Genomic DNA, 21,541 nt, shown 5'->3' on the forward strand with positions numbered 1-21,541 from the left:
GACACCTATCTATGATCCTCTAAAGGAACATAAGTGCTGCAACATAGCCGGAATAGGGCCCCGACATACCAATAATGTCTATAACAAAATTCATACCAAGACCAAGTCAAGCCCGGAGAAGGGATCTCGCCAATCACCGCTGAACTGGACAGCCTACTGTGGTGGGGGAGCTGCACCTGCCTGTCTATCAGGACCTGCAGCACGACATGCAGCGTCCACAAATAAAAGGACGTCAGTACGAATAAAGTACTGAGTATGTAAGGCAGGGAACCATAAATACGATCAGTAATGTAAGCAAGGATAGAGAATATACAACCTGTAACATCTTAGTACCTCTGAGGGCTACTTACATGAAATGCATGATACATATGTATAAATACATAAACCTTTAAAGCATTCGCCTCTGTGGGCATCATCATCATCATATCGTACCCGGCCATAATAGGCTCGGTAGAATCGTACCCGGCCACGTGGAGCTCGGTAAAACCCAACTGATCAGTGGTTGCACAATAGGTGTCGTACCCGGCCAACTATAGCGTGGCTCGGTAGAGTAAAATAGATACATATATATAATGCATGCTCGACTCATGGAATCACATTCTAAACCTTTCGGAGTGACGTAAGGTCGGTATCCTCTGTACACGTTATTAGGACTAACTCTTCACTATGAACCTTATAAGAATCAGGAAGTACCAACAACATTGATAACATAAGAATAAGAGAAGCAACATTAACATCAATCGTTCCATAAGAGGGAAAACAATGTAAGTACTGCTAGCTTCTAAGAGTAGAGTATCTTGGAAGCTCGTTCATTACATTATGTACAATCGGAGTCGTGCAAAAGAAGGAAAGGGATAGCCTCACATACCTTGTATATACTGCCCCAATCTCAAGCTATGCAATTGTCAAAACTCCTTAGTCTACAATAAGAGAAACGATACTATCGTTATCATTTAAGCGTCATAACTATTATGTATCGACCACAACCTATTTTACGATGAAACGGACAACACCTCCCCTATATATATGACCTCACACCATTCAAAACAGTCACCAAACAGCCCAAACAACATCAATAATAAACATATTGAGCCTCCCAAAATAGTCCACACACAGCCTAATCACTCCATACATACGACGACCACCGTAGTCGTGTCAAACAACCTGGAAATGTTACGAATAACTATCAGCCCATAACCCTACATATATATGGTGTTTCTCCACACCCTTCCTCCTCCAAAACTCCACAAGATAGTAGTAAAATACGCAGCCCAACAACAACGCAAAACAGTCCACAAAACAATAACATTACTACCAAGCCTTTCGATATATATTTCACAAGTTCTAGCTTCAATGGCTTAGCCGCAACTTGGATAATCTTAAATACATATAGAGTAAGAGGTTCCTTACCTTTATACAGAAATAACAACTCCAATTTGACCTTAAATTTCCATGAAATATCCCTCCAATGCTGCCACAACAACAAAAAAGCGAAACTAGCGATCAATTAGTGTTTTTCGGCACTAGAATCACTTTAGAAGGCTTGAAATCACCTAGGATTGATATTAAGAACATGAGGGAGTATTTACAGAACATAAACCCTTTAAAAACAACCTCCCACACGAGTTGGAACGACACAAAAATGAGCAACAACAAGAAGAACAAGAGACTTACTAGCGCCACGGAATTCCCGACACTTGATTTGTGTTGTTTGCCCTTTTTTTGGGTCTTGAATCTTGAGAGAACCTTGAGAGGATGTTCCTAGGGTTCTAAGGTCTGAAAATAGTGAGAATAAATGACTTAAAATGGGTTGGAGGCATCCTATATAGGTCAAAATATCTTAAACCGCCTTAGTGGGCCCCATAGAGAGGTGCTTGGCGTGGTCTCGCAAAAATGCGAATATCGCTCTACTCCGAGATCGTATCGATGAACGGTTTAATGTGTTGGAAACTAGACTCATAGATCTTTAATTTTGTTGGTAGATAACCCCGTAATTACTTGTAAATTAGGAGAAAAGATTAGAAACATTTGACCTAATGTTTAAGTAAAATTTTGAACCTAAGTTGCGACAACTTTTGTCGACTTTTGTTTCATAACTCATTTGACTTCAAGACTTAGGATATGGATATTATATTATTAAAATACCTTAATACATGACCTCTTGAGTGTATTAAGCACCACTAGATTTACCTGAAAATACTAGTTACAACATTCTTGATTCATTTAACTTCTAATACTTGTTAATCACCCTTATACACTTTTGTATCACTTAAGACCAATAGGATCGACTTCTTATCATCTCAAAGATAATTCCTTCTTGGATTTATGTTAGCTAATATATGGCATGAACTAACACATGTGGATATGGGTTGTAACAGCCTTCCCCACTTAGGAACATTTGTCCTCGAATGTAAGGGTTCATGGGGAGTTTAAATCATCGTGGATTCCGGTCAAGTTTCTCCCATAAATAAAGGACAAACTTGCAAGCGGTTAACTCAATGTATGGCATTATAAGAGTATGCAAAACATTATGGGCATGTACATTATCTGCATATCGCCATTTTGTATTAAGGAAAAGTATTCTGAAGTTATTGCTTACCTCATAGAGCCATTTCACCTTCCAATGTATCATGTGTTCCACCAGCATCCTTGTTATCTTCATTCTGGAATAGGTACGGGTATTTAGACTTCATCTCCTCTTCTGCTTCCCATGTTATTTCTTCCATATTCTTGTTCCTCCACAATACTTTGATGGAAGCTACATCTTTTGTTCTCAGCTTGCGGACTTGTCGATCTAATATAGCCACTGGCACTTCTTCATATGATAGGTCCTCTGTAACTTGTACATATTTGATAGGGACGACTCGAGAAGGGTCTCCAATACATTTTCTCAACATAGATACATGGAATACCGGGTGGACAAATTCCAATTCGGATGGCAATTCTAACTCATAAGCAACCTGTCCAATTCGTCGAAGAATTTTATACGGCCCGATATACCTTGGACTCAGCTTACCTTTCTTCCCAAAACGCATAATACCCTTCATTGGTGAGATCCTCAGGAAAACCCAATCACCAACCTCAAACTCTAGATCACGACGTCGGACATCAGAATAAGATTTTTGCCTGCTTTGTGCCGTCCTCAATCGCTCATGTATCACTTTCACCTTCTCAATAGCTTGGTGAATCAAATCTGGCCCATATAATTCTGTTTCACCGACTTCGAACCATCCAACTGGTGATCTACATCTCCTCCCGTATAGTGCCTCGTATGGGGCCATTTTAATACTGGAATGGTAGCTATTGTTATAGGCGAATTCTATGAGTGGAAGATGATCATCCCAATTCCCCTTAAAATCTAGAACACATGCTCGTAGCATATCTTCCAGTGTCTGAATGGTACGTTCAGCCTGTCCGTCAGTCTGCGGATGAAATGCAGTGCTGAGATTTACTTGTGTGCCTAAACCCTTCTGGAAAGACCTCCAAAAGTTAGCCGTAAATTGAGCTCCTCGGTCTGATATAATAGATATGGGCACACCATGAAGCCTAACAATCTCCTTGATATACAACTTCGCATAATCTTCAGCCGTGTAAGTTGTCTTCACTGGCAGAAAATGGGCACATTTTGTAAGTCGATCAATTATCACCCAGATGGAGTCAAACTTATGATAAGAGCGAGGTAATCCAATAATGAAGTCCATATTAATCACCTCCCACTTCCAGGTCGGAATCTCTATATTTTGAAGCAATCCACCGGGTTTCTGATGTTCTATCTTTACTTGTTGACAATTGGGACACTGGGCTACAAATTCTGCAATAGACTTCTTCATATTATCCCACCAATACTGCTCCTTGACATCATGATACATCTTTGTCGAGCCGGGATGGATGGAATATCGGGATTGATGAATCTCATTCATAATCTTCTCTCGCAACCCTGCCACATTAGGCACACACAATCGGCTCTGGTATCTCAGTGCCCCATCTTTTCCGATCCCAAAAGCCATACTTTTACACTGTTGAATGCTTTCTCTTAATCGTACTAAGATAGGATCTTCATATTGTCGTGCTTTTACCTCGGCTACCAAAGATGATTCTGATGTATTCTGTACAGTAACACCTCCGTCATCAGAGTCTAACAATCTGATTCTCATATTGGCTAGCTGATGAAGCTCTTTAATCAACCCCCATCTACCTGCCTCAATATGTACTAAGCTTCCCATTGATTTACGGCTGAGAGCGTCTGCCACAACATTGGCTTTACCGGGATGATACAATATCTCGACGTCGTAGTCTTTCAATAATTCAAGCCACCTACGCTGCCTCAAATTCAACTCTTTCTGCTTGAAGATGTATTGTAAACTCTTGTGATCTGTGTAGATGTCAACATGGACGCCGTATAAGTAGTGCCGCCATATCTTCAAAGCATATATTACTGCAGCCAATTCCAAATCATGGGTTGGATAATTCTTTTCATGCTTCTTCAATTGTCTTGATGCATAAGCAATCACATTCCCACGCTGCATCAATACGCACCCCAAACCTATACCTGAGGCATCACAATATACCACATAACCTTCTGTTCCTTCAGGAAGAGTGAGCACTGGTGCGGATGTCAATCGATTCTTCAGCTCCTGAAAACTACGTTCACAAGTATCAAACCACTGGAATTTGGTAGCTTTCTGTGCTAACTTAGTCAATGGTGATGATATAGAGTAAAACCCTTCTACAAACCGCCTATAATATCCTGCTAGCCCTAGGAAGCTGCGGACTTCTGATGGTGTTGTAGGTATCGGCCAATTCTTTACTGCATCGATCTTCTGAGTGTCGACACTAATACCCTCATTAGATATCACATGGGCAAGGAATGCTACTGAGTTCAGCCAGAATTCACATTTGGAGAGCTTAGCATATAACTTACGATCCTGAAGCGTCTGTAATACTATCCACAAGTGGCCCGCATGTTCTGCCTCTGAACGAGAATATACTAGAATGTCATCAATGAATACAATCACGAACACATCAAGATAGGGCCTGAATATAGTATTCATGAGATCCAGAAAAGATGTTGGGGCATTTGTTAGCCCGAACGACATCACCAAGAACTCAAAGTGCCCATATCTTGTCCGGAAGGCCGTCTTTGGAATATCCTTCTCCTTAACCCTCACCTGATGATAACCTGAATGTAAATCAATCTTGGAGAAATATTTGGCACCCTGGATTTAGTCAAACAGGTCATCAATTCTTGGAAGTGGATACTTGTTCTTTATAGTAAACTTATTCAACTGTCGATAGTCGATACACATCCGTAACGACCTGTCTTTCTTCCGCACGAATAGGACTGGCACACCCTAAGGTGAAGTGCTAGGCCTAATGAAGCCCTTATCCAACAAGTCCTTCAACTGCACCTTCAACTCTCGCAACTCTGTCGGGGCCATTTTGTATGGAGGGATAGAGGTCTGTTGAGTGTCAGGAAACACATCAATGCTAAACTCAATCTCCCTTTCAGGAGGAAGGCCTGGGAGTTCATTTGGGAAAACATCTGGAAATATTTTTACCACGGGGATTGATTGTAGAGTAGGCGGCTTCGCCTCCGCATCCTTAACGTAAACGAGATGATAAATGTAACCTTTTGAGATCGTTTTCCTTGCCTTAAGATAGGAAATAAACCTACCTTTCGGTGTAGCAATGTTCCCTTTCCATTCAATGACGGGTTCACCCGGAAATTGGAACCTAACCATCTTCGTACGACAATCAACATTTGCATAGCATGAGGCCAACCAGTCCATTCCCATTATCACATCAAAATCAACCATTTCTAACTCAAATAAATTTGCCGAGGTTTGACGACTACAAATCATCACAGTGCAACCTCTATATACCCTTCTAGCAATCACAGAATCTCCTATCGGAGTAGATACCGCAAGGGGTTTACTTATCAATTCAGGTTCAATGCCAAACTTATTAGCCACAAAGGGTGTAACATATGATAATGTAGATCCCGGATCAATCAGCGCATATACATCATAAGAAAACACAGATATAATACCTGTAACAACATCTGGAGACGACTCGAGATCCTGTCGACCTACTAGAGCATAGGTTCGATTTTGAGCACCACTCGAACTCGGCACTGCACCTCTACCCCTACCACGACCTGTCGACTGCTGAAAACCCCGTGCTGGAGGTCGAACTGATGAGGAAGAACCAGACACAGATCCAGTCGGCTGAGCCATACCATCACCTCCTCTATTAGGACAATCCCGCATCATATGGCCAGGCTGCCCGCACGAATAGCATGCATCAGAACCTCGACGACACAGTCCAAAGTGGGCCTTGCCGCACTGATCACAATGTGGTGTTGGGGGTCTCATCTGACTAGTATCCCTGTGATGTTGCGAGCCAGATGCCCGCGAACTCTGACCTGGACCAGAATAGGATCGATCATATCGAGGCCTCTGAAACTGTGGAGGAGCACTAGCTACAGGTGGCGCCGAACTCCTCGAAAACTGTGGCCTGATGCGGCCTCTGAAGTCATCAGAATACCCTGCAAATCTCGCCCTCTTATGCTGGCCCCTATCCTGCTCCCTAACTGCCCTCTGCTGGCGCTTACGATCCTCTAGGGTCTGGGCATAAGCTTGAATACGGGAAATATCCATGCCCTCCACCAAGGAGGCTGTCGTGCACTCATTTATCAAATGTGGTCCCAATCCGTTCACGAACAAATACACCCTATCACTCATCTCGTCCACCATATGGGGAGCATACCTTGCTAAAGAATCGAACTGCATACTGTACTCTTGCACACTCATATTACCTTGTCTAAGGTTCAAGAATTTATCAGCTCTAGCTCGTCGTATCTCAACTAGCAAGTAGTGACGAAGAAAGGCCTCAGAAAATTCCTTCCACACAGCTGGAGGAGCATTCAAACCCCTGGATCTCTCCCAACTATCATACCAGAGAACAGCTAAATCCCGTAGCCGATAAGAAGCCAACTCTACTGCCTCTGTATCACTAACATGCATAACCCGAGTCCGATGAACCTGGTCAATAAAAGTCTGCGGGTCCTCCTTGGGGTCTGATCCGGTAAACACTGGAGGGTCTAAATTAATAAAATCATGAACTCTTGTACTAACTAGTTTATCAACAGCACCTGTATTCTACCTCTGAGATTGAGCAGCTACCAAGCTAGTCAACAACTGCAAAGCACTCCGCATATCCTGGTCTGTAGTGCCAAACGGAGGAACTGGAGGTGCTGGGTGCCTCCTAATATCCTATGGAGTAGGCGTGGTAGATGAGGTATGAGACAGCATCTCACTCTGAGCCTCACTTTGGCCTGCTCTGGCTTGGGGCACCTGAATGGTACACTCTCCCGCAGCTGTATCAAACCGTCTACGACATGCAGCGTCCACAAATAAAAGGACGTCAGTACGAATAAAGTACTGAGTATGTAAGGCAAGGAACCATAAATACGATCAGTAATGTAAGCAAGGATAGAGAATATACAACCTGTAACATCTTAGTACCTCTGAGGGCTACTTACATGAAATGCATGATACATATGTATAAATACATAAACCTTTAAAGCATTCGCCTCTGTGGGCATCATCATCATCATATCGTACCCGGCCATAATAGGCTCGGTAGAATCGTACCCGGCCACGTGGAGCTCGGTAAAACCCAACTGATCAGTGGTTGCACAATAGGTGCCGTACCCGGCCAACTATAGCGTGGCTCGGTAGAGTAAAATAGATACATATATATAATGCATGCTCGACTCATGGAATCACATTCTAAACCTTTCGGAGTGACGTAAGGTCGGTATCCTCTGTACACGTTATTAGGACTAACTCTTCACTATGAACCTTATAAGAATCAGGAAGTACCAACAACATTGATAACATAAGAATAAGAGAAGCAACATTAACATCAATCGTTCCATAAGAGGGAAAACAATGTAAGTACTGCTAGCTTCTAAGAGTAGAGTATCTTGGAAGCTCGTTCATTACATTATGTACAATCGGAGTCGTGCAAAAGAAGGAAAGGGATAGCCTCACATACCTTGTATATACTGCCCCAATCTCAAGCTATGCAATTGTCAAAACTCCTTAGTCTACAATAAGAGAAACGATACTATCGTTATCATTTAAGCGTCATAACTATTATGTATCGACCACAACCTATTTTACGATGAAACGGACAGCACCTCCCCTATATATATGACTTCACACCATTCAAAACAATCACCAAACAGCCCAAACAACATCAATAATAAACATATTGAGCCTCCCAAAATAGTCCACGCACAGCCTAATCACTCCAAACATACGACGACCACCGTAGTCGTGTCAAATGACCAGGAAATGTTACGAATAACTATCATCCCACAACCCTACATATATATGGTGTTTCTCCCCACCCTTACTCCTACAAATCTCCACAAAACAGTAGTAAAATACGCGGTCCAACAGCAACGCAAAACAGTCCACAAAACAATAACATTACTACCAAGCCTTTCGATATATATCTCACAAGTTCTAGCTTCAATGGCTTAGCCGCAACTTGGATAATCTTAAATACATATAGAGTAAGAGGTTCCTTACCTTTATACAGAAAGAACAACTCCAATTTGACCTTAAATTTCCATGAAATATCCCTCCAATGCTGCCACAACAACAAAAAAGCGAAACTAGCGATCAATTAGTGTTTTTCGGCACTAGAATCACTTTAGAAGGCTTGAAATCACCTAGGATTGATATTAAGAACATGAGGGAGTATTTACAGAACATAAACCCTTTAAAACAACCTCCCACACGAGCTGGAATGACACAAAAATGAGCAACAACAAGAAGAACAAGAGACTTACTAGCGCCACGGAATTCCCGACACTTGATTTGTGTTGTTTGCCCTTTTTTGGGTCTTGAATCTTGAGAGAACCTTGAGAGGATGTTCCTAGGGTTCTAAGGTCTGAAAATAGTGAGAAGAAATGACTTAAAACGGGTTGGAGGCATCCTATATAGGTCCAAATATCTTAAACCGCCTTAGTGGGCCCCATAGAGAGGTGCTTGGCGCAGTCTCGCGAAAACGCGAATATCTCTCTACTCCGAGATCGTATCGATGAACGGTTTAATGCGTTGGATACTAGACTCATAGATATTTAATTTGGTTTGTATATAACCTCGTAATTCCTTGTAAATTAGGAGAAAAGATTAGAAATATTTGACCTGATGTTTAAGTAAAATTATGAACCTAAGTTGCGACAACTTTTGTCGACTTTTGTTTCATAACTCGTTTGACTTCATGACTTATGATACGGATATTATATGATTAAAATAACTTAATACATGAACTCTTGAGTGTATTAAGCACCGCTAGATTTACCTAAAAATACGAGTTACAACATCCTTGATTCATTTAACTTCTAATACTTGTTAATCACCCTTATACACTCTTGTATCACTTAAGACCAATAGGATTGACTTCTTATCATCTAAAAGATAATTCCTTCTTGGATTTATGTTAACTAATATATGGAATGAACTAACACATGTGGATATGGGTTGTAACAGAGGCGATCATCACCCCACCGTGATGTCCACTATAGGGTGAAGAATGGCAAGCCTCTAAGATACTCAATTGTTCTTCCTCCTGGACTCATCTACGAATCACACCATCCGTGCAAATCTTTAACAAGTATGGCTCATCCCAATAGAAATCTAAACTATCCCACTTGAGCTTTTTCCTTTGGTTAGAAGAGAGCTCACATGGGATTACTTCGTTCACAAGGTAATTGGCAACATCGGCAAATCATGGCATATCATTAATTGACACCGCAAGGAGTTGTTCGTCAGGAAATGAATCATTGATCTCAAGGCCATCACAAGGCCTCCCCTCCTCCTCCAGACGGGACAAGTGGTCCGCCACTTGGTTCTCACTACCTTTTCGGTCCGCAATTTCTAGATCAAATTCTTGAAGTAGTAACACCCATCACATCAATCTTGCCATGGAGTCTTTCTTTGTCATCAAGTACCTAAGGGCGGCATGATCGTTGTGCACTATGACTTTGGCCTGCATAAGATACAGTCGAAACTTTTCCATTGCAAACACTATGGCCAACTACTCTTTTTCGGTAACCGTGTAGTTCCTTTGAGAGAAGCTCAAATGCGTGCATACATCCCTCATCAAACACAAACTTTGCATTATTTTCTAGTAGCTTGCACAAGGGGTTTACCACCTTTGAAAAATCTTTTAAAACCTTCGGTAGAACCCCGCGTGCCCAAGAAAACTCCTCACCCCCTTGACGGAAATGAGGGGAGGAAGCCTTGAAATTACCTCTATCTTGGCTTTGTCAACTTAAATCCCATGCTTTGAAATCTTGTGGCCCAACACTATGCCTTCCTCTACCATGAAGTGGCATTTTTCTCAATTAAGTTCGAGATTTGTGTCTTCGCATCGCGCCAAAACTCTATCCAAATTTCCCGAACACTCTTCAAATGAATCTCCAACCACACTGAAATCGTCCATGAAGATCTCCAAAATATCTTCCACCATGTCGGTGAAAATAGCCATCATGCATTGCTGGAATGTCGCTGGGGCATTACACAACTAGAACGACATCCGAGAGAAAGCGAAGGTTCTGTATGGACAGGTAAATGTGGTCTTCTCCTGGTCCTCCGGAGCGATTAAGATTTGATTATACCCCGAGTATCCATCCAAAAAGCAATAAAAAGCATGCCCCGCAAGGAAATCAAGCATTTGGTCAAGGAATGGCAATGGGAAGTGATCCTTGCAAGTCACCTTATTCACCTTCCGGTAGTCCATGCATACCCTCCATCCGGTAATTTTCTGAGTGGTAATAAGTTCATTGTTGTCATTTGTCACCACAGTCATACCACCCTTTTTTGGTACATGTTGCATTGGAGAAGTCCACGAGCTATCGAAAATGGGGTACACAACCCCGACATCCAACCACTTGATCACTTCTTTTTCCGCCATCTCTTGCATTGCCTCGCTCAATCTTCTTTGATGCTCCAAGGAAGGTTTTGCATCATCCTCCAAGATAATTTTGTGCATACAGAATGTGGGGATTATTCCCCGAATGTCAGCCAAAGTCCATCCAATTGCCCTTTTTCGCCTTTGAAGCACCGCCAAGGTGGCCTCAACCTGCATGTTAGTTAGGCAAGAAGAAAGAATAACTGTTAAAGTATAATTTGAGACCAATAACTCATACTTTAGGTGTGGAGGAAGTGGTTTCAACTTCAATACCGGTGGCTCCTCAATTGATGGTTTTGTTGGTGGAGTTTTGCGGTTTTCAAGATCCAAAGACAATTTTCTAGGCTCATAGGAATAAGAGCTCATCCCATGTAAGGCATTCACGCACTCCAATCTGCTTGCATCATCATTGACATCAAGATTTAATAGCACGACCTCAAGGGGGTCCTCCATGTTGATCATAGCACTGGTGTCATCCTCAATCACAGCTGTGACAAGGTCTACAAATGAGCACACCTCGGTGCTATTGGGTTGCTTCATAGATTTGCAAACATGAAAGATGACCTTTTCATCTCCCACTTGGAAACTAAGCTCACCCGCTTTAATATCAACCAATGCCATCCCCGTCGCAAGGAAAGGCCTCCCTAGAATGATAGGTACCTCATAGTCCACTTCACAGTCCAAAATCACAAAGTCGGTCTGCAATATGAATTTGTCCACCCGGACAAGCACGTCATCAATAATGCCCAAATGTAGCTTCATCGATCTATCCGACATTTGTATCATCATGGAAGTCGGTCTAGGTTCCAAATACCCAAAGTTTTGAAAACTGAGTAAGGCATCAAATTGATACTAGCTCCCAAATCACATAGAGCCTTGGCAAAATCTGCACTCCCAATGGTGCAAGGAATGGTGAAAGCACCGTGATCCTTAAGCTTCGGGGCCATTGAATGCACTATAGCACTAACTTGGTATGTCATCTTTATATTTTCACAATCCATAGAATGCTTCTTTGTAACCAAGTCTTTCATGAATTTTGCATAGCTCGGCATTTGTTCAAGTGCCTCCACTAAAGGCACATTAATAGATAGGCTCTTCATCATATCATTGAACTTTTTAAACTAATTATCATTCTTTTGCTTCGAAAACCTTTAAGGATAAGGTGGAGGTGGCCTTGGCAAAGGTACCTTAGCTTTAGGAACAACCGGCTCCGGCATGTCAATTATGTGTTCCCTAGACGGTTTCACATCATTTTGAGTTTCCACCTCGACATCTTGAATATCAATCCTTACATCATTGTTCACGTTTTCATCAACCACATCTTCAACTAACAAAGGGACTTCGTCATCTTGCAACTCAACATCATCATCCACGAATTGCTTTTGCTTAGAGGCATTCACATCACCGCCTCTCCCACTTCTTGTTGTAACCGCCATAACATGATTGTTCTCACCCTTTGGGTTTACTACCGTATCACATGGTAGAGCACCCTTTGGGTGAGTATTCAATGACTGAGAGATTTGGCCTAATTGCACCTCCAAGTTTCGTATAGAGGTGTTGTGAGAAGCTAACTGTGCATCAGAATCCGCATTGTTCTTCATCATCTGCTCGAACATCATTTCAATTCTACCCATATCATTACCCAAAAACTAGGACCTTAAGATGGAAATGGTGGTGGATTGTTTGGTTGTTGGTACATTAGGGGCCTTTGAAAACCTTGCCCCCGGTTTACTTGGTTTCCATTGTTCCATCCTCCTTGATTATTATTGTCACCCCAATTATTGTTATTACCATTCCAATTCCCTTGGTTGCCTTGATTGTTGTTATAAGTGCCCCAGTTGTTGTTTTGGTTGTTGTTCCCCCAATTATCACTATTTTGTTGTGGATTGCCCCAATTTCCTTAAGGTCGCCACTGTTGTTGGTTGGAAAAGTTGCCACGTTGGCCTTGATAGTTGTTGACATATTTAACCTCTTCACTTTGGTCATCATAACCATCATTTTGAAACCAATCACATGCATCATCATATTGCTCAGAATTCCATTGGTTGTGTTGCCTTCTTTGCCTTCTTTTGTTGACAAGCATACTAACACCCTCCATGGCATTCACTTGGCGAGGATTTTGGACTTGTTGCAACTGTGCCTTACCCAATTGATTCATAGTAGTTGTCAACTTCGCTATAGCTAGCCCCTGGTCATGTAATTCCTTGTGTAAATGAATAACCGTCGGGTCACCTTGAGTCATATTGGCTCTACTTTGCCATGCAGAAGTGTCATCCATCTCATCAAGTACAACACATGCCTCATCATATGACAACTTCATAAAGTTGACCCCGGCAAGTTGGTTCACTATGCATTGATTTGTTGTATTTATGCCCCGGTAGAAAGTTTGTTGGATCATAACATCGGTCATATAATTGTTGGGGCATTCCTTCACCATCGTTCTATACCGCTCCCAAATCTTATGCAAAGGTTCCATGGGCTCTTACTTGAAAGCCAATATCTCATCTCGAAGTGCCGCCACACGCCCGGGTGAAAAGAATTTAGCAATGAATTTATCCGCCAACTCATCCCAAGTTGTGATGGAATGGTTGGAAAGTCTCTCGAGACAATCTAATGCCTTTCTCCCGAAGTTAGAATGGGAAAAGTCTCAACCTAGGAGCATCCTCGGACACATTCATCTATTTGCTCCCCCGGCATGTATCCACGAACCCCTTAAGATGCTTGTAGGCATTTTGATCCGCAACGCCCGTGAAGTACCCACGCTGCTCAAGTAAGATCAACATCACATTGGTTATTTGAAAGTTTCCCACCCAAATTCTAGGTGGGACAATAGCACTTGCATAACCCTGGTTCATAAGTACTCTGGGAGCCACTCTTGGAAGTGGCATAGGAGGATCTGGAATATTGTCATTTGGATTAGCATTGGCATTGCCGCCTCTACGTTGTCCTTGAGGTACAAGAGTCACCTCATCTTGTTCAACATCATCTACCTCCATCCCATAATCACATTTCCAAGAGAGTCATTTATGTTGTTCAATGCCATTGTAGTACCTGAGTAGTGACACAAACAAGTAAGTAACAAAGAAGGAAAGAAAAACAATACACAAAACCAACTAAATAGATAGCCAAAATTGTTAGCTCTTTGGCAACAACGCCAAAAAGTGATCGCATCCAACTCTGTACCACTAATAAGTAGAGAAACAGGGTCACAATAGCTTTTACCAGATTTTGGGTCGGGATCAATATCCACCGAGAGCTAGAATTGGAATTGAGCGTCTATTTAGCCTAGGATTGCGTAGCATTCCAAATTGCACTTCTCATAATTTTTGGGGTTTTCTTTTATAATTCTACTTTTAACAAACTACAAATTATAAATTAAGCTAAGAGTTAAATGCCACGGGTTGTTAAAATATTCTAAAAGCACTAGGGTAGTGGCATCCACCTAGGTGGTCAGTTGGCGGGTACTTGAAACTAAGGCTCTATTGACATGATTGGTGAGTATGATATAACCATTGCACTACTTTACCCACTCTACACCTCTCGGTGGTTCAAGCGATTTTGCCCAATTGACTTTCTCAAGACCAATGGGTATGCAAATTTGCTCAAGCAACTTAGGGTTCAAGTCGGGTATTACTCTCTCGAGGTTTAACCCTTTTATTGGGGCTATCAATCTCTTGAGTACGCCCCAATATCTTGTTGGATCAATTTCGGAGACTTGGACTCTCTTTCTCAAGAAGATCCCTAGTCAACTAAACAAAAACTAGTGTTTGCAACCACAAATTCAACAATCTAACCATAATATTGACCCAAATATCAAATACCCATAGTCAATTTAGCCCTAAAATGCAAGACCCATCAATTACCCACACTAGGGTTGAGCCACAACCCTAGCTATGTGGTCTAGATACTCATACTTGAAGAGAAAAATAGAGAAATAGATGAAGATAAACACATATTAATTAATTGCTACATTAAATACAAAAATTCAATAATGAAAACTATGTAAAAATGCTCAAAAAGGCTAAGAAGAGTCGTCTCACGAGCACAACTATTATATTACAGTATCTGATACCCTAATAATGGAAAAGGATCTAATTATACTAAGCAGAAAAATCTGGATAAAAAAGCCCCTGCGGGGTTAGTGCGGACCGCCCAAAATGGTGTGCGGCCGCACTAGGCTCTTGAACTTGAAAACTTGACTCTTTGATCTCAGGCTCCGTGGACCGCACCGAATGGACTGTGGCCGCGGAGGCTTCTAGTGCGGTCCGCACAAACTGGACCGCGGACTGCATAGGCTAGAAAGCTCCAACTCACCCTCTCTAAACCTTGGCTCTACGGACCGCACAGAATGGCAGTGTGGCTGCATTACCTTCAGTGTGGACCGCACAAAACATTCTATGGTCTTACTGCCTTAATGGCTGAAATACAACTCTCTGAATCTCCCTAGTGCGGACCATACAAAGTGTAGTGCGGCCACACTAGGCCTATTTTTCCTGAGTTTGTCTTGTCTTTGGTACTTCTGCAAGTTTCACTCCTTTTGAGCTGATATTTGACATCTTGTCACTTTTTTGATCAAACCTACAACCAAGCACAACTTATGAGCCTTTTGGGACTATTTTGTATGAATTTATAATCAATGCGCAAACAAGAAAGAGTATAATATGCGTCAAAATCCCTAGTTATCACTACACTCTGAACTATGTGCAGATACTAGAGTAGCACTGGGACAGAAGCACTTGGGGAGCAGCCTTCAATCCACAGAGATCACAAAGTAGTCATGCAGGCGTCTGCATTCCTGGCGTTCTCTCCTATCTATTATTATGTTCTGTTATCATTTCTATCCGAGACAGACTATATTCTTTTTCAGACCTTTCTATGTAGTATTCATAGATAGTCCGTAAATTTTGTGACACCGGTTTCTGGGTAGAGACGCATGTTGGCATTTTCGTATTTATTTTGGTATTACATTAGACTAAGTCTTCCGCTTAATTTCATCATCTGCTATTATTTAAATGTTGATCACCTGTTAATACAAGTTGTTAAAAAGATTAAAATGAAAAAGTTAAAGATTTCTAAACTTCATGGCTTGCCTAGATTCCACAAGTAAGCACCATCACGACTCCCGAGGGTGGTGACAAGTTGGTATCAGATCTATAGGTTACATAGGTCTCACAATTCACAAATCCAGGTCGTGACAAGTTGGTATCAAAGCTCTAGGTTACATAGGTCTCACAATTCACATTTATTCTTTCTTGTCGTGCGAAATGGTTTCTTTATTGTAATTGAAATTCTACTATATTCTTTCGTAGATGGCGAGAACACGCGTTTGCTCATCCACTGACCAGCAGCCCGTGCCACAAGCAACAGCTCCCATGAGGGGCAGAGGGCGAGGCTGAGGTAGGGGTAGAGCTCAGCCCTAAGCAGCAGGACCAGCAGCGGAGCCTCAGGTTGATTTTGGTGATGAGGTTCAGGCTCCAGCAGTTTTGATGGGCCCATTTCAGGTCGCAAAGGGGTTTATTGCTACCCCAGTTCTTCAAGATTCTCTTGTCCGACTAGTAGGCCTTATGGAGAGTGTCACCCGGACAAGTTTGCTTCCTGTAGTACCAGTCGTCTCTTACGCTAGAGGAGGAGCCTAGACTCCTTCTACTCGCACTCTGGAGTAGGTAGCTCCCCAGATTCAGACTCTAGTGGTTCATCCAGTTGGAGTAGTTCAGCCGGGTGTGGTAGCTTAGACCGGTGATGGAGCAGCTATGTTTGTCGATGCTTTGTGGAGGCTGGACAGGTTAACCAAGCTCTTCACCACTACTTTCAGCGGTGCATCTACTAAGGATCCCCAGGATTATCTAGACAGTTGTTTTGAGGTTCTAAGAACATGGGGATTGTTGAGACCAATGGGTCGATTTTGCTACAATTCGCTTGTGTAGATCCGCCAAGACTTGGTGGAGAGATTATTGCTTGGCTAGACTAGCCGTATCACCAGCCTTGACTTGGGAATAGTTTACACAGCTATTTCTTGAGTAGTTTCTCCATATTACTCAAAGAGAGGCTTATCGGAGATAGTTTGAGCGTCTCTAGCAGGGTTCCATGACAGTTACCCAGTATGAGACCAGATTCATCAACTTGGCTTGCCATGCTCTTGTCATACTTCTTACCGAGAGAGAGAGGGTGAGGAGGTTCATTGACGTTCTTATTCAGCCGATTCGCCTTTAGATGGCTAGGGAGGCTGGTAGTGCCATTACTTTTTAGGAGGCGGACAATGTGGCTAGGGGAGTGGATATGGTTATGTCGCAAGGAAGTGGTCGTGGGTCGAATAAGAGGCCCCATCATTTAAGCAGATTCAGTGGTGCCTCGTTTGGAGGCAGAGATTCACATGGTAGAGGTCATCCTCCTAGGCCTTTCAGCACTTCAAGTTTCTCACGGTGCTTCAGGTGGCTGTGATTCTCACATGCAGTATTCCAATCAGCACCCCTACAGTGCACTACCAGCTCATATTAGTGCACTGCCGCTCCAGAGTTTTCGGGGTGATCATTCAGGTCGCCAAGGTCAGTCTCAGTTTCCTCAGTCTCAGCACTCAGGTGGATCCTATGAGTGTGGTGAGTATGGTCATATCCGCAGGGCTTGTCCGAGGTTTGTGGGTACGCAGTCGTAGTAGCAGGGTTCCTGTGCTATGGTTTAGGCAACAGGTGTTCCACAGACTGCCCAACCAGTTAGAGTTAGGTGTAGAGGTGCTAGAGGTGGAGGTAGAGGATTTTGAGGTGGAGCTCAGACTGCTAGAGGTGGAGGCCAGCTAGCTGCAGGACGTCCCCGAGATGTAGCCTAGGGAAGTGGTGCCTAGCCCCTATGTTATGCTCTTCCAGCCAGGCCCGGGGCTGAGGCTTTAGATGCGGTGATCATAGGTACTATTCTGGTTTTTGATAGAGATGATTCAGCATTATTTGATCTGGGGTCTACATACTCGTATGTGTCATCTTATTTTACACCGTATTTGGTCATGCCTAGCAATTCTTTGAGTGTTCCTGTTTATGTTTATACACTGGTGGGTGATTCTATTGTGGTAGATTGAGTCCATCGCTCTTGTATAGTTGTGATTTGGGGTCTTGAGACTCGTGTAGATTTGTTACTTTTAGACATGGTCGATTTCGATATTATATTGGGGATGGACTGGTTATCACCTTACCATGCTATCTTAGACTATCATGCCAATACTGTGACCTTAGATTTACCGGGTTTGCCTCGTCTAGAGTGGAGAGGGACTCCTGGTCATTCTACCTGTAGTGTTATCTCTTATGTGAAGGCTCGACGTATAGTCGAGAAGGGGTGTTTGTCCTTTTTGGCATATAATTCGTGATTCTAGTGCTGAGGTTCCTTCTATTGATTTTGTGCCTATTGTTCATGAGTTTACTGAGGTATTCCCTTCAGACCGACCGGGTATGCCGCCTGACAGGGATATTGATTTTTGCATTGATTTGGCTCCGGGCACTCAGCCTATTTTTATCCCGCCCTATTGTATGGCCCCGCCGCAGTTGAAAGAGTTGAAGGAACAGTTGCAAGACTTCTTGAGAAGGGTTTCATTAGACCCAGTATTTTGCCTTGGGGTGCACCAGTGTTGTTTGTTAAGAATAAGGATGGGTCGATAAAAATATGTATTGATTAACGGCAGTTGAACAAGGTTACAATCAAGAATAAGTATCCACTGCCGATGATTGATGATTTGTTTGATCAGCTTCAGGGTGCCAAGGTATTTTCAAAGATTGATTTGCGATCTAACTACCATTAGTTGAGGATTAGGGCATCTGATGTCCCTAAGACAACTTTCTACACTCGGTACGGGCATTATGAGTTCTTGGTGATGTCATTCGGGTTGACAAATGCCCCAGCAACTTTTATGGATTTGATGAACCGAGTGTTAAGGCCTTATTTGGATTCGTTCATGATAGTCTTCATTGATGATATTTTGATATACTCCCGCAGCTGGGAGGAGCACGAGCAGTATCTTAGAGTGGTCCTTCAGACTTTGAGGCACAATCAGTTATATGCTAAGTTCTCGAAGTGTGAGTTTTGGTTGAGTTCAGTTGCATTCCTGGGTCATGTTGTATCAGCAGTGGATATGCAGGTTGATCTGAAGAAGATTGAGGCAATCAAGAACTGGCCTAGACCAGCATCAGCTATAGAGACTTGGAGTTTCTTGGGATTGGAAGGCTACTATCATTGGTTCGTGGATGGGTTCTCATCTATCGCAGCACCGATGACCAGGTTGACCTAGAAGGGTGCCCAGTTCAGATGGTTGGACGAGTGTCAGGCGAGCTTTCTGAAGCACAAGAGAGCTCTAACTACCGAACCGGTGTTGGTTTTGCCCACAGGTTCAGGGCCTTATACAGTTTATTGCGATGCATCTCGTATTGGGCTTGGTGCAGTGTTGATGCAGGATGGCTAGGTCATTACCTATGTTTCGCGGCAGTTGAAGATTCATTAGAAGAACTATCTGGTTCATGATTTGGAGTTGATAGCCATTGTTCACACATTGAATATTTGGAGGCATTGTCTATATGGTGTGGCATATGAGGTGTTCACGGATCACAATGAGTCATCAGTATTTGTTCAAGCAAAAGGAGTTGAATTTGAGGCAAAGGAGGTAGTTTGAGTTGTTGAAAGATTATGATATCACTATTATATATCATCCGGGGAAGGCCAATATGGTGGTCGATGCTTTGAGTAGGAAGTCAGCTGGTATGGGCAGTCTTGCTTATATCCCGGTTGGTGAAACCGCTTGCTTTGGATGTTCAGGCCTTGTCCAATCTTTTCATAAGTTTGGATATTTCAGAGCCTAGTCGTGTTTTAGCTTGCGCGGTCACTCGTTCTTCCTTATTGGAGCGTATCCGAGATAGGCAGTATGATAATCTCCATTTGTGTGTCCTTAGAGACACGATGCAGTAAGGAAGTGCCAAGTAGGTTACCTTAAATAATGATGGAGTTTTGAGATTGTAGGGTCGAGTTTTTGTGCCTAATGTGGATGGGCTTCGAGAGTTGATTTTAGAGGAGGCCCATAGCTCCCGGTACTCTATTCATCCCGACGCCGTGTAGATGTATCAGGATTTTCGGCAGCATTATTGGTGGCAGAGAATGAAGAAGGATATCGTTGCATATGTGGCTTGGTGTTTGAATTGTCAGCAGGTTAAGTACGAGTATCAGAAGCCCGGTGGTTCATTTCAAAAGATTGAGATTCCTGAGTGAAAATGGGAGCATATCACTATGGACATCATTGTTGGTCTCCTACGGACTTAGTGGAAGTTCGATGCAGTGTGGGTTATTATTGATAGGCTGACCAAGTCAGCACATTTCATTCCTGTGGCAGTCTCTTATTCTTCCGAGAGGTTAGCTGAGATCTATATCTGGGAGATTGTTCGCCTTCATGGTATGCCCGAGTTTATCATTTTGGATCAAGGTATGCAGTTTACCTCCCATTTTTAAAGAGCAGTTCAGTGAGAGTTGGGCACACGGGTTGAGTTGAGCACAGTGTTTCATCCTCAGACGGACGGGCAGTCCGAGCGGACTATTCAGATTTTGGAGGATATGCTCCGAGCTTGTGTCATTGCCTTTGGAGGCTCGCGGGATCTGTTTTTGCCTTTAGCAAAGTTTGCCTACAACAACAGCTACCAGACGAGTATTTAGATGGCTCCGTATGAGGCTTTACATGGTAGGCGGTGTCTGTCTCCGGTTGGATGGTTTAAGACGGGAGAGACTCTGTTGTTGGGTACGGATTTGGTTCGGGATGCCTTGGACAAGGTCAAGATCATTCAGGATAGGCTTCGTATAGCTCAATCCAGGAAAAAAGAGTTATGTCGACCGCAAGGTTCATGATTTGGCATTCATGGTTGGTAAGTGGGTATTGCTTCGAGTGTTGCCTATGAAAGGCGTGATGAGATTTGGGAAGAAGGGCAAGCGTAGCCCTAGGTTCATTGGCCCGTTTGAGATTCTTGATCGAGTGGGAGAGGTGGCTTACAGACTTGCATTGCCGCCGAGCTTGTCAGCCGTGCATCTAGTGTTTTATGTGTTCATGCTACGAAAGTATCACGGCGATCCATCCCACGTGTTAGATTTTAGCACTCTCCCATTGGACAAGGACTTGTCTTATGAGGAGGAGCGGATAACTATTCTAGATCGGCAAGTTCATCAATTGAGATCGAAGAGTTTTCCTGTTGTTCGTGTTCAGTGGAGAGGTCAGCCTCCTAAGGCATTGACCTGGGAGTCCGAGTCCGACATGCGGAGCCATTATCCCCATCTTTTTCCTGACTCAGGTACTTCCTTCTTATGTCCGTTCGAGGACGAACAGTTGTTTTAGAGATGGAGAATGTGATGACCTTTTAGGTCATCACTTGTGTTACAAGTGAATTTAGTGTTCTGAGGTGTAATAACCTCCTTTTTACCCCACCTTAATTTACGTGCGTGGTTCGGGCCTATATCCAGAAAGCCTTCTATGTGAAAATATGAGCAACAGAAATTTCTAGAGTAAAAAAAAAGTGAATATGGTTGACTTTGGTCAACATTTTGA

Source organism: Nicotiana sylvestris, chromosome 8 (genome assembly GCF_000393655.2).
Source record: "Nicotiana sylvestris chromosome 8, ASM39365v2, whole genome shotgun sequence".
In the NCBI taxonomy this organism is placed as follows: Eukaryota; Viridiplantae; Streptophyta; class Magnoliopsida; order Solanales; family Solanaceae; genus Nicotiana; species Nicotiana sylvestris.